Source organism: Octopus bimaculoides, chromosome 2 (genome assembly GCF_001194135.2).
Source record: "Octopus bimaculoides isolate UCB-OBI-ISO-001 chromosome 2, ASM119413v2, whole genome shotgun sequence".
Lineage (NCBI taxonomy): Eukaryota > Metazoa > Mollusca > Cephalopoda > Octopoda > Octopodidae > Octopus > Octopus bimaculoides.
The window spans coordinates 12,609,973-12,629,895 of NC_068982.1; the positions used below are offsets into that span (position 1 = coordinate 12,609,973).

At 34.4% G+C, this 19,923-nt stretch overlaps 1 non-coding gene across 1 annotated transcript; it reads right to left on the reverse strand.

The window, feature by feature from the left end:
- Positions 1-621: 621 nt before the first annotated feature.
- Positions 622-732, reverse strand: LOC128247163 (U6 spliceosomal RNA). Its single transcript, XR_008263573.1, has one exon. It is a non-coding gene; the product is annotated as a U6 spliceosomal RNA (small nuclear RNA).
- Positions 733-19,923: the final 19,191 nt, after the last annotated feature.

A 19,923-nucleotide genomic window follows, 5' to 3' on the forward strand; every position in this document is an offset into this window, starting at 1 on the left:
CCACCACCACCACCATCATCATCATCATCATCGTCTTCGCCATCATCGTCATCATCATCATTTAGCGTTCACCTTCCATGCTAGCGTGGGTTGCACCAGACTTCTGTGTCTGTTTTGGGAGGTTTTTTACAACCGAATGCCTTTCCTAACAATAACCACTCAGCAGAGTGGTATGTAAATAGTAACTGCTAGCAAGGACACAGTTTTCCATTATGGAACCATATGTTGATATATGTATGACAATTTGAAGAGCAAGACTGAATTCAGTATAAATTTCATGTGGGTTTACAGTATGATGGTTAAAATATTAGTATCGATGGCTTATTGATGGTTAAAACAAATCGAGGCCTAAAACCTTACTATGTTCCAATGAATACATATTTATCTTTTAACTGTGTCAGCACAATGACAATGAACTATACAGAATATGCATTCATTCAAAAACACACACATACACACATGTACATACACATGCGCATACATACATATACATGTACACATGTACATACACATGCACATACATACATATACATGTACACATGTATATGTTCTTCCTTTTTTTTATTTTCTTTTATTTGTTTCAGTCATTAAACTGTGGCCATGCTGAGGCATCACTGAGAGAAAAATATGGAATGCTTTATGAATTTACCTGTCATCCTTGTCCAGGGGCCATGATAATCTTCTCTGTATCATTACAATTTTAGAATTGGTATTGCCAAAGCTAGTATTTACAAAAATCATTTGTAGAATATGAACAAAAACAAATGAAGGATATGTTTATCTGCTATAGCCTAAATACCAACCAAAATAGATCTCTTCTGATATGATTGGTAGACTAATTCAATCATAATTACCCAACAGATGATTTGGGCATACAGGTTAGAAACATAACAGAATTCAAACATAGAATATAACAGATTTTAATTTACAACATCAATCAACACAAAGTGTACAAAACCGTGTTTGTGAGAGTGTACATAGTTATTTTTGTGTTTTCCAAATCATTTGAATAATCTTTTGTAGAAAGTGTTCATATATATTTTCTTGTTTGTGAGAGCATATGTGATCATGCAGATAAATGGTTATCAGCAAAGAGAAAAATCAGATAATGTGTGTGTATTTAAACTGGAAGAATTTAACATTGGTAAATGATTTCTTGTTTTCTGTAATGTATTTTATAACTTAAGACAGCCAATGGTTTTCTTTTGAATCGAAAAGAAGAGTTAAGCAAGAGAGTGAAATAATACAGCTTATTTATGGCTACCAATAAAAAAAAAAATGAAGAAAAGAGATTTCTCTGGTGTCCAGTGAACGTACCAAAAGGTAATTTCTTTTGAGTTTTGTCTTATAAATTCAAAAAATATGTTCCAAGATTACTGGTTGGTTAAAAAATTGCACATGACAAAACAGTGAACAGGAACTATTGTCAGACACATGCATACTCTTCTGAAAATTCATTGGAGTTAACACAAAAGGAAATTTGTTATTTTATTTATTTATCTATTTATTTATCTGGTTATTTATTTATTTCTGACTGTCAGCAGTAACCTTGTGTGTTTTGACAATTCAATAATATATTTTTATTTTCTTACTCAATATTGTTTTTAAAGTATTCTGTTCTCTACTTGTGACAAGTAGTCAGCCAATATTAACATTATAGCATTATAAGAGGCTAAATTGTTCACCAATTAATGACTTAATATCTCAATGTGTTAAGTTATTGACAAATTTAAATAATTACAAAATAACAAATGATTTCATTTTGTTGGTGATGGTGGTGGTGGTGGTGAGGAGAAGTTCGATTAACTCACATCAGCTTAAGAATCAATGACGTAACTACAGATATTCTCTGCCTGCTTTGTCGTGCGTCACCAATAGATATCAAACTATATTGATTGGTAAAAGTATGAAGATAATTTTAAACCAACAAGGGAATATAAATTGATACCAAAATATTCTATTCTTTTTCAAAGCAAGTAATTTACATTTAATTTCGTTCTTCAATGAATTGCAGTTTTATGTGCAAATGAATCAATAACCGTTGATACTACAAGGAAACAGATGATACCAGGAAAACTTAATTTATGGGCTACATAATAATATCACATTATTCCATATTATTATCATTTTTACAATTACGACTGTGCAGCACACTTCCATCACAAGCAATTTTCTGCTTCTTTCACTCTTTTCAATTGTTCTAATAATTAGAATCAGCAAGAAGCATTTAGAGATTAATTTATTTTGTTTAGCTAGCATGATAGAATGCTAAGCAAATAATGGTAGTAGATTACTTGTATCAGTTGTGTTTGGCAGAAGGAATACATAAGTAATCTATCAAGGAATTCACTTCTAATATAAAGGTTATGGGATTTTTTGTCTGGTTTTAGTAAGGAATTTAAATAAGGAACAGAGAAGATGTAAAATTCCCAAGACATCCTGGACTGCATCCAGAGAAAATCCACTTGACTGACTGGAATAAAATTACTAACAAACAAGCTCCAGTCTCTAGCCTACAGGCATGCTGTCTCCTCCCTCTGTCTTTTTAGTTGTGATAACATTAGAGCTGAGTAGACAGGAACTACTGAAATGAAAAAACCTGCTCAAAGACATAACACATCACCTGGGCCAGGAATTGAACCAATAACCATGTGATTAGGGATCCAGATACCTGAACCACTTGGTTCTATACTGCCACACAATAATTATTTGATTAATTAACCTGTAGCCCTCAGTCTATTTGACTCTGTGGTGCACAGGAGATAAAATAAAAAGTTACTGGTTTACTAAGTATGGAAAGGATTTTAAATAAATTGTTCTAAAGTTTAAAATTTTGAAAAAGAAAGCAAGTAAACTATTTCATACACTGTTTAATTTATTATATTTGTGTATAATGAATTATAAATTTTCTGAGACCTTAAATTATATTTCTACAAATCTGTGGCACACAAGGTAGCTTTGGTGTGATGTTTGATAAACCCTTGATTAGACACACATGTAAATAGATATGCCAGATAATCTCCCAAAACTATACACCAATATCTAAGCATTGTTAGGTTACCTATGAAGAAAATCAGGCAAGACCAAAGTAAGCAATCCCCACAAGCTTCGAAGTGACAAGCACTTTCCACTTTACAAGAATGAAAGACAACCCAAAATAATGAGACTAAAATAATAGAGTATTACGTATGTACACTCCTATCATCAGCTGCTGAAACAGATATCACTGTGGTTTTGCCACCTGGACAGTACCATTTAATCCATATGTACAGGATATATAAACATTCGTACATGTATAGATGCATGAACAGGCACACGGCAGACATACAGACTTTGTTACACACACATTTTCATATTTGCATATATATATATATATATATATATATATATGTATATATGTGTGTGTGTGAACGAATAAAAAGAAATAGGAAGAAATCAAGATGCAAAGTTATATGCTTCTTGTAAGATTCTAGAATGCTTAGTACAGCAAGCATGTCAAGGTTTGGTTTTGGATTTAATTGTACAAAATATAACAAAGATCGCAAAAATTTTGTTAGAAAACACAACTGCTTCATATCATATAATCAAATTTTACTTTAGAATTTAGTGCAGCAGCACCTGTTTTGTCATGTAGAATATTTGAAGACTTCATCGAATTTGAAAGTGAGCAAGTAGAATTTAGATGTTCTAAAATCATAATTCAATAAGTTGTAACATTTGCTTTTAATTAGAGCAAAAAGCTTTCCATCTTTGGTTCCTTAACTTTTCTGTATGTCTTCATTCTCTGATCTCTATCAGTTGTGGTACTATTCTGGCGACAATCAAAGTGGGAAGTTATTTATTTGAAAATTCTATATTTCTTTTTAGAGACTCATTCAGAATACATTTTTCTTCTTCATAATTATATCTGGCATAGCTGTGAGGTTATGAAATTTGCTTTGCAATTTTATGGTTCAAGAATGGGGCCAGTTCTGCAAGACCATGGGCAAGTGTTTTCTGTTGAATATATTTAGATTAGACCTTTTGTGTTGTGACTAAAATTTGGTAAAGGAAAACTTTGTGGAACACATTATATACATGTATGTATGTATGTCATTATTCAGTTTAATTTAAGATTTCTTTCCAATTGAGAAAGAACCGGTTTCTAACCTAGATCCAAGGCTCCTTCATTGGAATTTCAACATCAACAACAGGGTATTTTTGTTTGTATGTATAAGTGCAGATTTGTATGTTTTGCTTTATGTACGTATTCTCATGTATATAGTTACATATCTAGACATGCTCATATATATACTTAAATGATACATTTCTGGAAAGTTTTACAGATTTTTACAGTTCCAGTACTGGATTGGATCTGAAGTCTTCGAATTAGCTTTCTTCTTTCTGGTTTTGAGAAGCCTAATTTCTCAAGATTGGTATTTAGGCAGTGTGTTACATATCCCAGGACCCCAATAATTACAGGTATAAACTTGAACTTGTAATCTGCATAGAGTAACTGCATATTTCTCAATAGTTCAGCATAGATATTCTCTTTTTCACCGATCTTCAGCTTTATGTTGACATCTGCTGGGCAGCTAATTTCCACAACTGTGCACAGTTTCTCTTCTCTATCCCAAATCATTATATCAGGTCTGTTGTGCTTACATTTTATTGAGGCCTCCACTGCTACATTACACCAGTATGTATGTATGTATGTATGTATGTATGTATGGATCGATGGATGGATGCATGCATGTGTTCCATGTATGTACATAAGTATGTATGTTTATATGTATGTATATATGTATGTATATGACACACATGCGCTTGCATATACACAGACATGCAGGAAGTAAATAGACATCTTTAATTTTCAAAATCTTTTATTTAATATGCAAAGTGAACAATTGAAATGTAATCGATAGGTAGAACTACATACTTTAGTATTTAGTTGACATTCACTTTGCAGTTTTTTAAATTCAGAAACTCTTTCTGGCATTGAACTGATGAGCTTTGTGATTGTCTCTTGTGGAATTTCTGCCCACTTTTCACGCAACAATTGAAACAATTCATCTTTAGATTTAGGTTTCTGTCGAGTTTTTCGTATAGCTCTATCTAGTATGCTCCAAAGATTTTCAGCTGGGTTCATGTCAGGAGATTGGCTGGGCCAAGGAAGCTTTTTGATCCCATTTTCAGTCAGCCATTGTTGATTCCTTTTCACTGTGTGGCATGGAGCCCCATCTTCCATGAATAAAAACTAATTTTTCATTATGTTATCATGTGAATACACCGGAAGTAGTCCTTGCTTAAGTATTTTGATGTATTTTTCAGAGTTTATGGTTCCAACACATTCGATCAGCTCAGAACGACCATTGCTGATGACAGCTCTCCATATCATTATAGAGATCCTGCCATGTTTCAAAGTTGGTTAGAGCAATTTCAAATCAAATTCTTGATTGGGAAGCCTCCAGACCCAAACACGACTACTGTCTGAAAATAATGCAAATCTGGATTCATCTGAGAAAATCACTCTATCCCAAAATGAACTGGATTTTTATGACATCTCCTTAGCCCATTTTTTTCTTTTCATGATATTAATTGGGTGAAGGAGAGGTTTTCTTCTAGCTGCTCATCCATAATACTCAAGATTATGCAGATATGTAACACACGTTCTTGGACTAACTTCTAGCTGTTTTGCAATGTCAGAAGCCTTTGAACAGGGTTCCTTTTCCACAATTCTCTTCAAACAGTGAAGCTTCCTTTCTGAGGGCCCAGGTAGAATGGGACGAAAGTCTGTTGATTCTTTTCCTTGGCTTTTGAATTGGACTATAATTCTATTAACAGTAGCAAGAGGAATTTGAAGATTTTCTGCAATTTTTCGCTGGCTAAGACCAGCCTCAGATTGCCCAACAATACAACATCTTTGAAAATCTGACAGTTCTGCTGAATTTTTTGTGCGTGGCATGGTTACTCTTTGCAAATGTTTAATATATTGGCACCTGGAATGAAAAAGAATAATTACATTGTAAATTCTACACTGCTGAAAATATATTAAGACGCTTAGATCAGAAATTTTGAAAATTAAAGGTGTCTATTTACTTCCTGCATGTCTGTGTATATGTATATATATATATATATATATATATATATATATATATTTGAATTTTTATCAGCCAAAATTTCTCACTATCAAGAGAAAAACTAAGAAAAACAAAAAAAAACAAAAGCAAAAATGTAATCTGTAAAGTAGAGCATACAACTGATAAAAAATACTGATTAGGACAGGGACATTGCAACTGGAACAAGTTCAGTTGCCTGAATAGTAGATAAGATGGTGTATTAACACACAGTTGACAAACACCTTAAATACGAAGCTTGTGTCATTATTTTTTTAGTTATGTTTATGGTGAGAAACAGAAATTTTGCAAATCCAAGTAGCTTGATTTGCGTTGTTCTTTATGCAAGTGCTAAAATCATGCCAATTCCAGCAATCAAAATAATAACAAGGACAGTATGTTTCAATAGAGATATGGCAACAGTTTATGACAGTCTCTGCTTATTTTGTTTATTATTTCAAAAGATTTCATCAAGGTAGTACATTTTTGTGATAGACACGAGTAACATTTTTATGTACTGAATTACAAACCAATTTATGGTTATTCTCAATCCTTAGAACCATTCTCCTTCATGGACAAAATATACTGCAACACAACTGGCTGCAGTTGTCTTCCCATCAACCCTACTCTTTCTTTTTTCATTTTCCATTTCTAAATGTGAGACTGCATTGAATACATCAGCTTTTAAAAGCATTCATTATGAATTTGATATTGTTTTTGCAATAACTTCTTCAGTTATTTTGGCTCAGTATAACAATTGTCTTCCTTAAACATTCGCAGTTAATGAGGCATATTTCATTTTTGTAGCAATTGTATCTGGTTTCTTGGTCTTATGCCATTGGATTTTTCCTCTGTTGTAATTCTTGCTCTCTATATTATATTACCTTACTTAGAAATTTGGCAAAATCTGAACACTTTTTTTCCTTGTGATACAATTACATCAATCTTCTTAGTTTTTCACCACTGGCTTTTGAAGCTAAGCCTTTATTATTTTACATATGATAGTCATGCAGCTTTAACTCTGCTTCAGAGTAATTTTATTAAATAGCTTATGGTATTTGTGACTGGCTGATAAATGTTTTCTGGTTAATGCTATGAAGTTTATAGCTGCGTATTTCTTTTTTCTCCTTCTGCTTGATGATTAACTGGCTCTATAGCTATTGTTATTTAGTCCTTGGTTAACCATGATTGAGCAGCTCTATGATAAATGGTGCTTTTTTTCCCCCAAATATCATTTATCCATTGTGTCCTTTTGTTTCTCTGTTGTTCAGATGATAGAATGTTATTTAAGGAAGATTTAGATGCTGTTTGTAGAAAGTAGAGTCACAAAGGTCCTTCAGTGAATTTTAATTTTTCAGCAGGAATTTGATATTTTCTAAGCTTTAACTACAATAATTGTTTATTTTTTTCAAAGCATATTTTTTTCAAGCTATTTCCTCATCTTCAATGTGTTTTTGACACAACTTATCTCAGAAAAATATACAGGGTTTTCGAAAAAATTTGATATCATTTGAGATGTAAATATCACAGAAACTACATAATCAAAGCGAATGAAACGAAACAGGCTTATTGTTGAGCAACGTAAGATTTATCCCTCCAAATTTGAATGAGAAATTCAAAGGGATGTGAATTCCATGAACGATTTCACAAATGTTCAATATACGCACTGCCTGAGACATAGCACACGTCAAGTCAGTAGTCCAGTTCCTCCCAAACACACTGCAGTATGTCTTGGATAACAGTCTCCAGTGTGGTAGTGATTCTCTGCTTGAGTTCCTTTAGGTTTGCAGGAATAGGGGGTACATAGACCAAGCCCTTCACATAGCCACATGTTTACGCTTTTGCTTGTCATCTACTGTTATGGCATGAACGAGCTGCAGCTTGTAGGGTTTCATTAGCAAGTGTTTCCTCGAGATGCACCAAACTGTTGATGGAGGAATGTGGGTCTCCAGACTTGTTCTTCTTATGGACTTCTTGGGGCTCTGCAAGAATTTTTGGTGAACCTGCTCGATCATCTCTTCTGATGTTAGTGGTCATCCAGATCCTTTTGCCCTGCACAGACAGGCCTCCTCTTTGAGTTTTTTTGCGCCATGTCCAAATCTGCATTGCCATGGGTGACTTTTTAAAGAACTCTCTCACAAATGCATGCTGCACAGTCTTCTTCAACCGTGTTCGAGCATACTGCAATACACAAAACGTCTTTTCTCTTCCGGTGAATGCCATTTCACTGTGACTTCTAACATAGCCACAGGCTGATCAAAGCTGTGGAGTTAGTAAATGAAAACTGAAAGAAGCCTGTCATATATGTGCATGTGTTTCTTCCCCACCACTGTTTGACAACTGGTGTTCATTTGCTTATGACCCTATAACTTAGCAGTTTAGCATAAGAGACTGATAAAATAAGTGCCAGGCTTTAAAAGAAAATGTACTGCAGTCGATTCATTCAACAAAATACTCTTCAAGGTAGTGCCCCAGCATGGCCACAGTCTACTGACTCAAACAAGTAAAAGCTAAAAGATAACTGAAGGTTATAGTTCAACATTAAAGCATTCTCATTAACCCTTTCGTTACCAACCCGTTTTCATAAGTTCTGAATTAAAATCTTCCACCAAACCTTAGTCACAATTTATGTTCCTAACACTAGCTTAATGATAACTAAGTTATTTTACTAAATTCTTTGCTATATTTAAAATTAATTGAAAGAAATGCAGAGCAACTCAACAGAAATGTGGTAACAAAAGGGTTAACAAATGATTAATTTAACAAGACCATGCTTCATCACCTCATCCCATGTCATCCTGGGTCTACCTCTATCACAGGTTCCCTCCACAGTTAGAGATCAGCCTCCTAACAATGATTATTCTAACATCTTTATTTCGCCCACAGCTTGGCTGTGTAATGCAAACATGCTTATATGTGTGTGTATATATGTGTGTTTGTTATATATGTGTGTGTATATATGTGTGTGTATATATGTGTGTTTGTTAACTGTTGTTATTTAGGTTGTTATTTTCAAGAGAATTTAAAGATGCTAGAAGCAAAACCTTTATTGATAGGGGACTCAACACTTATAAGTAGAGCCAAATTTATAATAGAATTAGTTTTGATGAGGCATCAAGTTTCATCCTACAGATTATTCAAGGTGTTAACTGAAACTTAAAGAGTCAGTGAAACATATATATACACACACACACATACACACATATATGTATGTATGTATGTATGTATGTATGTATGTATGTATGTATGTATATATGCATGTACATCTATGTATGATATGCATGTGTATATATCCATGTATGTATATGTGTATATTCCTGTATGCATGTGTGTGTATGTGTGTGTGTGTGTGTGTGTGTGTGTGTGTTTGTGTGTTTGTGTGTGTACATACACATTTACATAGAAGATATTAAATTCTTTAGAACTTCTGTATTTTATTAATAAGTAAATGCCATGTTTATAAATATAGACTAGCAATAATGTGGATTATCTAGTTTAGGAACAGGTGCATATGAAAAGCTAAGCTATAAACAGGAATTGAAATGTTATTGATAATTAATCTCGAAGATAATGTAATTGATATTCAGAACACTGAGTGCAAAAATGAAGTAAACTTCACAATGCTTGTTGCTTTCAAATTAATCAATAGCATTTATTTCTCTTTCTTTTTCTTAAGCCATTACTTTCCTGATTTAATACCGAAGATTCATAGAAATTCTTAGAGTAAATTATTTCATAAAATACCTTGTTCAAACAATTATAGATCTGATCACATTATATTTGTTGTTACTGTGTCTTAAAAATATTCCCCTGAATTATGAATTCCTTTTGTACTTGTAATTTTCTCTCTCTTTTATGTTTGTTTTTCTGTATACTGAACAAGGAATATAAATAGGAAAAGTGAAATGCTAATCTGAGATGAATCAATGAAATGGGCAACTATCTTGCTCTTGTGTAAGTGTAAATATTTATGCAATTAATGATATGAAGTTAGGTAATGCTGCAGGTTCACATCATAGAGATGTTATTGAAAAAGGCTGAAAGCATTAGACTGTGTTGGTGTAATACAAGTTATTTCCTTATTTAATCAGGTTGTACAGAAAACTATTATCCCCAATGACTACTAACATGGCAGTAATATTGTTAGTGGCTTCAATGTGCCTTAGAAATATAATGGAGAAGGATGTTAGCAGAAATCTCTTAGTGGTGGAACATATCATAGAAGCCACAATCATTGCGAATTTATAACATAAATGAATTTCTAAATGTTTTGGGATTTTTAGTTCCCAAATTAAGCCCTTTTGCATTTAAACTGGCCATATCTGGCCCAAATATTCTACCAGTTTTATGTTGATACTAACCACATCTAGCCTCTCATACCAACTCTACAACAATTGTTAGCAGTAGTGGACTGGTTAGGTTGCCAGCTTGACCGATCCGATGCCAAGTGGGTCCCTGCGCCGTTAGAATCCATATATGGAGGTCCATGTTAGTATCTAAGTCGTTCATCCCCTCAAGTTTGAGAATTTTTTATTCACTCCTAGAAGAATGCATTAATTATTTCAGCCTGGCTGTGTTTGTAGACAGTTGAAAAGAATACTTTTAACAAAAATAAAAATTAAATTAAATGATAGCATTGTAGTTGTAGGTGGGACCCCTTAGTCTCCTAGCAACCAATATTTTTAGACCCAGTTTGCTACGGCTTATTAGGGTCATCCCTACAGATATTCCACAGAAATTGTAGCCAACTTTCATTTTTGTTGCAACATTTCATATATGAGACATCAGATGTCAACAAACAATGAGATCGAAGATGAGAAAAGGGTAATAGGCATATATGCCATATTTCGTGGGTTTTGTCCCTTCATCAGCACCCACCCAGCCCTTTAGGCATCCTCAAACACATTGCTTAAATAGCCAATGTATACAGTAGTGTTTAGTTATTGGATATATCAATTTACATATTAAATGATTTCCTGGAAGTTGGTATGTAAATATTAATGACTTGTAAGTATGCAGTATTTTGTCATGCAACTATAATATTTTATAAAGTATATTAAACGAAATACTGTTTGCCTACAAGTCATTAATATCTACTGTACAATGTCATTCTAAAAAACGAACGATCATGTCATTGAAATCTTGAAGCTACAGGATAATGCAAGATTAATTCAAAACAAGAGTATTCAGAGAGCACAAACCTCCGCCAAGGCAACACCGATATCCTCTCAACTATTAGCCGGAGATGATTTTTAAAATGAGAATATCTGAAATAACTTAGACTGCTCTCACAAACGAGAGTGCTAAAAATGAACTTGACTGCTCTCAAAAATTAAGTAAAAAAACGGAATAAATAATTCAGAATCCCAAAGTCTAATCAGTTTGTGCCAGTCACGAGGTCAAACATCCCTAAAGGTTTCATTCCAATCTATTCACCGGTTCTTGAGATATCTTGTCCATGGACAAACAAACACGACTGAAAACAATACCTCTGTCTTAGTGAAGGTGGAGGTAACAAGAACGCTCAGAGAGCACAAACCTCCATCAAAGCAACACCAATGTCCTCTCAATGAATAGCCAGAGGTGATTTTTAAAATGAGAATATCTGAAATAAACTCGACTGCTCTCATAAATGAGAATACTAAAAATGAACCCGACTGCTCTAAAAAATTAAGTAAAAAAACGGAACAGCTTCTTCATGAGATTAACATGCAAGTGGCTGAGCACTCCACAGACACGTGTACCCTTAACGTAGTTCTCGGGGATATTCAGCGTGACACAAAGTGTGACAAGGCTGGCCCTTTGAAATACAGGTACTACTTATTTTTTATGCCAGCTATATACGATGGACTTCTTTCAGTTTCTGTCTACCAAATCTACTTTCAAGGCACTTGTCCAAGGTAGCAGGCAGTGGGACTGAACCCAGAACCATTTGTTTGGGAAGCAAGCTTTTTACCACACAGCCACACCTGTACCTACGTGGATATGTAATGCAAATTAATACACCTAAGTGTGAGATTCTGCATTGGACTTTACCTCTCTCAAAAGCAAACCCAAGAACACCTGGATAGAAATAGGGTGTCAAGATCAGAGTCCGTTGAAGATTGAAACATAGGATCAACCTAAGCCAAAACAGGAAAATTTTAAACACACCAAATGGTCAAGATTTATAATTCTTTACCATTTTGTTTTATCTTTATGAATAAAACATTGGATTACATGATTTTGCACATGATCATGTTTCTTGCTTCTTAAAATTGGTACAATGATGGTTATTATTTATTTAATTGTTATTAATCTTCTTTTTGTAATTGAATAAAATTTATTTTACATAATCCTCTGAGATATAATTTCAACATGTAAAATTATCATTAGATTTTGTATTTGCTTAAATTTTTGTTCAATTTTAAAATAAAATATAATTTGTATAAAATAATTTTTAGCATTTGAATTGCAATGCAAAAATAATTTAATGAAAATGTAGAAAAATAATTACTTTTCATGGCTCAATCAGAGGAAGAAGAGCAGTGAGCAGGCATAAATGTTAGCATGCTGGGTATTTTGTTTGTCCTTATGTTCTAAGTTCAAATTCCGCCAAGGTCAACTTTGCCTTTCGTCCTTTCGGGGTTGATAAATTAAGCACCAGTTACATACTGGGGTTGATCTAATCGACTGGCCCCCACTCCCCAAAAACTTCAGGCCTTGTACCTAGAGTAGAAAAAGACATATATATATACATATACACCTACATGTAATGGGCATCTTTCAATTTCTGTCTATGAAATCTATTCACAAGGCTTTACTCAGCCCTAGAAGGCACTATCCCAAGGTGTCACACAGTAGGATTGAACTCAGAACTATGTAGATGGGAAGTAAACTTCTTACCCTAGGCCAAGCCCTGTACCTGGTATAAAAATATTCTTGCCGCAATTGGACTCTATTTAGTGCGTGTAAGGTGATAATGTAAAACTGAGTGATGAATGAACATGACCAGCCACAGAAGCATAGCTGTGTGGTAAGAAGATTGCTCCCCAACCACGTAGTTCCAGGTTCAGTACCACTATATATCACTTTATGCCAAGTGTCTTTTACTATATAGTTCTACTATAACTCCAAGTCAATCAAAGTCTTGTGAATGGATTTCATTGACAGAAACTGAAAAGAGGCCCACTGAAACACACACACACTCACACACACACACACACACACACACACACATATGTATATATAAATATATATATATATATATATATATGTATGTATCGTTTGTAGGCCAACAGGTTTTGGAGTCTGATGATACACCATAAAGTTAAAACCTTCATGGACAGGAGACCCAGGATAGTTCCATAAACCAGCCTTCCCCAGTAAAAAATATATATATATATATATATATATATATATATGTATGTATGTGTATTTACATGTTTATGTATGTGTTGTTGTGTTTATGTCTGTCTCCATCATCACTTGGTAATTGATGCTGATTTGTTTATGTACATCTAACCTTGCGGTTTGGCAGTAGAGTCCAATAGAAAAACTACCAGGCTTTAAGATAAGTCCTGGGATCAATTCGATGGACTGAGACCTTTCAAAGCAGTGTTCCTGCATGGCTGCTATCCAATGATCAAAAGAAGTAAAAGATAAAGATAAAAGATGATATAGATGCATGTATGTGCATACGCATGTGCACATTTATGTGTGTGTTTATTATGAGCTGATGTGTGACAATCTAAAATAGTAATGTTGTAGCAACATAGAAACAAGGAAATTTCAGCTTTGACACTTGCATGGTTATTAGACATGGCCATGTGTGGAAACTTCAAATCACAATAATTCTTGCAGAAGCCAATATTCACACCCAGAATACAACAATCAACCACTTTATAGTACATACCTAATGGTTGTTCTCTTACTTTATCCAATATGGTTCATTTAGCAGTGTGACACTAAAATATTGATAAATGCACATTATACACACATGCCAACGATGCATGTGAAATACATGTGACAAATCAATGTGTGTGTGTGTATGTGTGTGTGTGTGTGTGTGTGTGTGTGTGTGTGTGTGTGTGTGTTGCCAAAATAAAATGTGCTACACCTAATACAAAAGTACTCCTTTCTATGGTTTGTACTGATATTATTGAATAAATGATTACTAAAATAAGAAGGCAGTAATTAAATTATGGAATACATTAATGATTGCTTCCAATTTCTGTCTAATAATCTACTATGAATGACGAAACAAATAAAAAAGTAATATATCTTGAATTTTGTACACTAATGAGACATTTATTAATCATTAAATAGTTCAAGATTTGAAAACATAATTTAAAATAATACAGGTTCCAAATTTTGGTACAAGGCCAAACCTGAAAGGATGAAAGGTAAAGTGTACCCTGGCGGAATTTTAACTAATTCTGCCAGTTTGCTGCCTTGTAAGTTAAAATAATAATAAATTGTTTATGTACATAACTAATAACAGCAAATGTTTCATCACTGCCTGTCAAATCTGTGCAGTTGTAGTGTTGGTTGCAGAAATGACTGTGAGTTGTGATTGGCAACTGATGATGATAAATATGCATCAAATTTGTGCAACAGCTATTAATCAAATGCATCCAATATGTGTCTAGTCTGCAATGATGCAAGGTAATTCCATAACTGATTCTGATTTTGGTGCTATTTCTCTTGACCCTTATCTCTTTGGATCAAGTCACTCTTAAACTGCGTTTCTTCACAATTCCACCATAAATCCATTTAGTTTTACTTCAGTAATCCCTGACAAATACTGATCATCCAGTATATAATTTATTGGAACTGTTTCTTCTCCATTCCCAACATAGTGTGGCATCAATAATGACAATCATTCATGACTGTCAGCCCTGTATCAATTAAGCTGATGACTTTCCATCCAATGCTAGATATAGTACAATGATATGGAAATAGGAAAAAAATTTTATGTCCTTCCACCAAAGAATGGTTTCCATGTCATGCTTCTCAGCTTCTTTGTTTGAGTGTCAGAGTAAAGTGTTCTGCTTCACTGTTTCGTTTGTCATTATACGACTGCTTTCCATGCCAGCATGGGTTGGACGGTTTGACTGAGGACTGGCAAGCCAGGAGGTTGCACCAGGCTCTAATCTGATCTGGCAAGGTTTCTATGGCTGGATGTCCTTCCTAACGCCAACCACTCCAAGGGTGTAGTGGGTACTTTTTATGTGTCACCGGCACGTGAGCCAGTCAGGCAGTACTGGTAATGACTACACTCAAATGGTGCTTTTTATGTGCCACTGACATGGGAACCGGACAGGCAAAACAATGATACAATTTGTCGAATTGGAACTTATTGCAAAGCTGCATGATAAACAGCAGTACCACCATCATCGCCACATCTGCCAAACACACACACACACACACCATTCAGACTTCTGATGCCACCACCATCAATACCATTGACTTCACATCACTTACTCTCATTAATATCCCTGACCACCACCACCACCACCATCGCCTGCACCTCTATCACAACTACAGCTCATACTATTACTATTGCTCCATTACCATCAGTGTTCAGTATGTTAGTTCAGCATGCTGGTTAAGTGTTCAGTCCCTTTTTCTGTCACATACTCACTCTTTGTCTCTCTTCCTCTCCTTCTCTCCCTCTCTTTTTCTTTCTCTCTTCTTTTAAATATAAGAAATAATAATTTTCCATTTTTACTTTTGTTTAAAAGTATGTTAACCCCCATGTACCCAGACTTTGTGGACACCCTGTATATATATATATATATATATATATATATATATACACACACGCACACATATATATATATACGTATATATATATAAATATATACATATATATGCTTTTATTTTTTCTTTTGAATTCTTCCCCAATGAAGAAGGAACCTCTTTCTAGCTTATGCACAAAACTGCTATTTGATTTTAGATAACATCAAACAGAGTAGTCTTGTACGTGTGTACATATGTATGTGTGTGTGTAAGTGTGTGTGTGTGTGTGTGTGTGTGTGTGTGTGTATCTGTTACCGAAATAAAGTATGTTATATGAAATCTAACAACTACAAATTAAATGAAGGCAACATGAGATATAAAATTTATATCTAACAGCAAAATGATGCTTGAAACTAGTTCTAGCAAAGGACTTTATGTCAGCAAGCTGGATGAAAGATTTTATGTAAATCAATAGAATATTAGAAAATAAACATCACAAATATTCATATATTTTATCTGAGTTTGCGCTTTCTATTGATTGTCAAAATTTCATATTGCTGTGTAACTATGATGTAAAAAGTCAATCTCTCTTTTGCTCCCAACCATGTATGATTCTAGGATACAAAACGTCTCATTTGAAAATGTTTGTATTGAAATCAAAACAGTCCATTTTAATTTTATGGAAAAAAATATTTATATCATATTCTAAGCACCAACTAAATAATGGAAAACTTATTTTAATGACTCTCTGGAAATTCTTGATTAGTTTGAAAATTGACTGTGCATTTTGTCAAGAATATGGCATTAGATAAAAACGGTTCTGGTCAAGAGGTGATGTGTTATTAGTGAATGTCCAGTTTAGTGATATCATTTAAACTTATGACTAACATAAATGAAATGCATATACAAATATAAATCCGAAATTGAGCTTAACAGCTATCAAATTCACAACACTCGTAGTTATAGCCCTATACTTTTTAGATACAAACAGTTCTAGCTTTATTGTTTTTTTTCTTTTTTTCTTTTCTCTGCATTCCTGCATGTGATTTTATCAACTAACCATAGCATACACATTATAGAAGATGACAGGTAGTAATATTTTTCAGTCTTTATCAGTCAGCAGATGAAAATAAGATGAATATTCCCCAATGAGGTATAGAGAATGAAACTTGAAGGAAGATAGGGTAAATATTACCAATTTACTCTGAAATTATTATTGGCAAAAAGAAACAACCTCTGTATAAAAGCAAAACAAAGGGAAATAGGAATAGAAACAGAAATATACACATTTTGTAATTCTTTTATATTTTGGCAAGAAGGTTTAGCGTAATGGTCATTGAATATCTAAGTAGCAACAAAGAAAAATACATGATATCTTATAGCTGTAAGGCAGGTTATTGCAAAGAAAATATCATTCTTAGGTCAAAATGGTTATCAAAACTGAAAATGAAGAAATCTTTACACAAAGCAACAAGCATAAAAGAAACATCTGAAAGACACATCAAAAGAAACTAAATACTGAATGTATTCAATAGTCAGTGGGAGGGTAAGAATAAAAATAATGCAAAAACATTATTAGAATATAGAGTTGAAGTCAAAACCTATAGCTAAAATAAGAAGGAAGAGCAAAGACATTAATGGTCAGCAAGAAAGAAATGAGGGGAAAAAAAGGGGGGAAAAAAGATCAAATGAATACATAATGTAAGAATTTCTTTTGATGAAAAGCTTCTGAGAATAAAGCTGCTGAATGTAAAACACTGAAAGTTACCGGCAGCACTGAGCAGAGAGATTGTAAATAAAGTTAATCAATGATAAGAGAGAAAAGAAGAGGAAAGAGAAGAAGAATTCGATGAAGCCATCGAACTAATGTATACTGCAATAAGGTAATAATAATCTGATAAGGATGTAAACATTTTAACTAAACAGGAAATGATAATACAATCATAACTACAAGGTTATGATAGAGAGAAAGAGAGAGAGAAGAGTGAGAGAGAGAAAGAAATCTGCTTTAATCACAACTTAGAGACAAGATTCTATCTCACATGTTGGGTTGCTATGTTTTATTTTTTATTATTTTTTTTTATTGTGGTTGTTGTTGTTGTTGTTATAAAGAGCAAAATTGCTTGAATATTGTTCTTTTAATGGTGGAAGCCTGGTGGCAAAGAGTTTAGACTATTGACCAAAGATCATATATATTCAAACACTGCAAACACTGATATTGTATTCTTCTTCCCTGGAGCAATGAACATTATTTTGTTTACAATAACTAACCTTGGTAAAATTAGGTACCAAAACAAGCTGTTGTTGTTGTTGTTAATGTTAAGCCCCTAGGTCAGCCCTGGCCGAGCAGACATATATATGATCAAAGATATTCTATCCATGCCAATCCCATATTTGTATATATATCTAGGATTACATTTGTCATTGTGTTCCACCTCCTTTTAGCATGTGAAAGAATTTTGTTGCTATTTCTAGTAGGTTGGATTCCCATGCAAAGATTTCTTTATTGGCTCAACCAAAAGAAATATCAGTCTCAAATATTGGCTCAAGGCCAGTATTTTGGGGTGAAAGGGGCATGTCAATTACATTGACCTCGGTATGCAACTGGTACTTATTTTATTGACCTCGAAAGGATGAAAGGCAAAGTGGACTTTGGCAGGGTTTGAACTCAGAATGTAAAGTTGGATGAAATGTTGCCAAGCATTTGGTCCAACATGCAAATGATTCTACTAGCTCACTGTTAGAATATTCTTTTCTACTCTAGGCACAAGGCCCAAAATTTTTGTGGAGAGGGCTGGTCAATTAGATCGACCCCAGTACGCATCTGTTACTTAATTTATCGACTCCAAAAAGACAAAAGGCAAAGTCAACGTTGGTGGAATTTGAACTCAGAACATAAAGACAGACGAAATACCGCTAAGCATTTTGCCCAGTGTGCTAACATTTTTGCCAGCTCGCCGCCTTTCACTGCTAGAATATTATTGGCAGAAAACATCCAATTACTCTCCACCTTTGAGCTAATGTTACTTTTTTGCTGCTCATTATCACCAGTATCATCATCATCATTATCATCACCATATATACTCACATCCATCCTACCAGCCATTCCATCTCTTGAACATCTCATCACCTTACTCTTAGCTACATCTCCTCTTTATGTTCATTTTTTTTTTCCATAGTTTGGACAAGCCCCTTAGTGTTTCACCACACACTATGTGGTCCTTCAACCCATCACCTACTTTGATCCTACATTTCATCAACTACTGCAGTCCTTCATCTCACTATTTATCAATGGTCCTTTGTCTTGTCTCTTGCTATGGCTGTTTGTCACCTGGCACATACAACAGAAAAAAAACTATCAATTCTGTTGCTACGTATGTCTTACAGTGCAGACTGGATGCACTTTATCCTGCCTCTGCCATTAGAGAGGGTGGATGTTGCTGGCCTAAAGGCTTTCTTCTGCCTTGTACCCATTCTTATTCAAAGTTCCTGTCATCCTAGACAGGTAACATAAAATTCCATTTGTTAATTCTATTTCTACTTCACATGTTTCATTCTTGGTGTGGTTTGTATGGTCAGATGCCCTTCCAGTCACCAGACACTCTACATTGGTAACTGCATGTACTTCATCATGCCACTGGCACAAGACATTAACTGTGACAGGTTTAATGAATCCTATTTACGCTGTGTTCATTTTTATTTAGCATTACTACTCTCCTTGATGGGTTTGTTGTTGCTGGCACTCCGTCACTTACGACGTCAAGGGTTCCAGTTGATCCGATCAACAGTACAACCTGCTCCTGAAATTAACGTGCAAGTGGCTGAGCACTCCACAGACACGTGTACCCTTAACATAGTTCTCGGGAGATATTCAGCGTGACACAGAGTGTGACAAGGCTGACCCTTTGAATTACAGGCAGAACAGAAACAGGAAGTAAGAGTGAGAGAAAGTTGCGGTGAAAGACTACAGCAGGGTTCGCCACCATCCCCTGCCGGAGCCTCGTGGAACTTTAGATGTTTTCGCACAATAAACACTCACAACGCCCGATCTGGGAATTGAAACCGCAATCCTTTGACCGCAATCCTATGACCGCAAGTCTGCTGC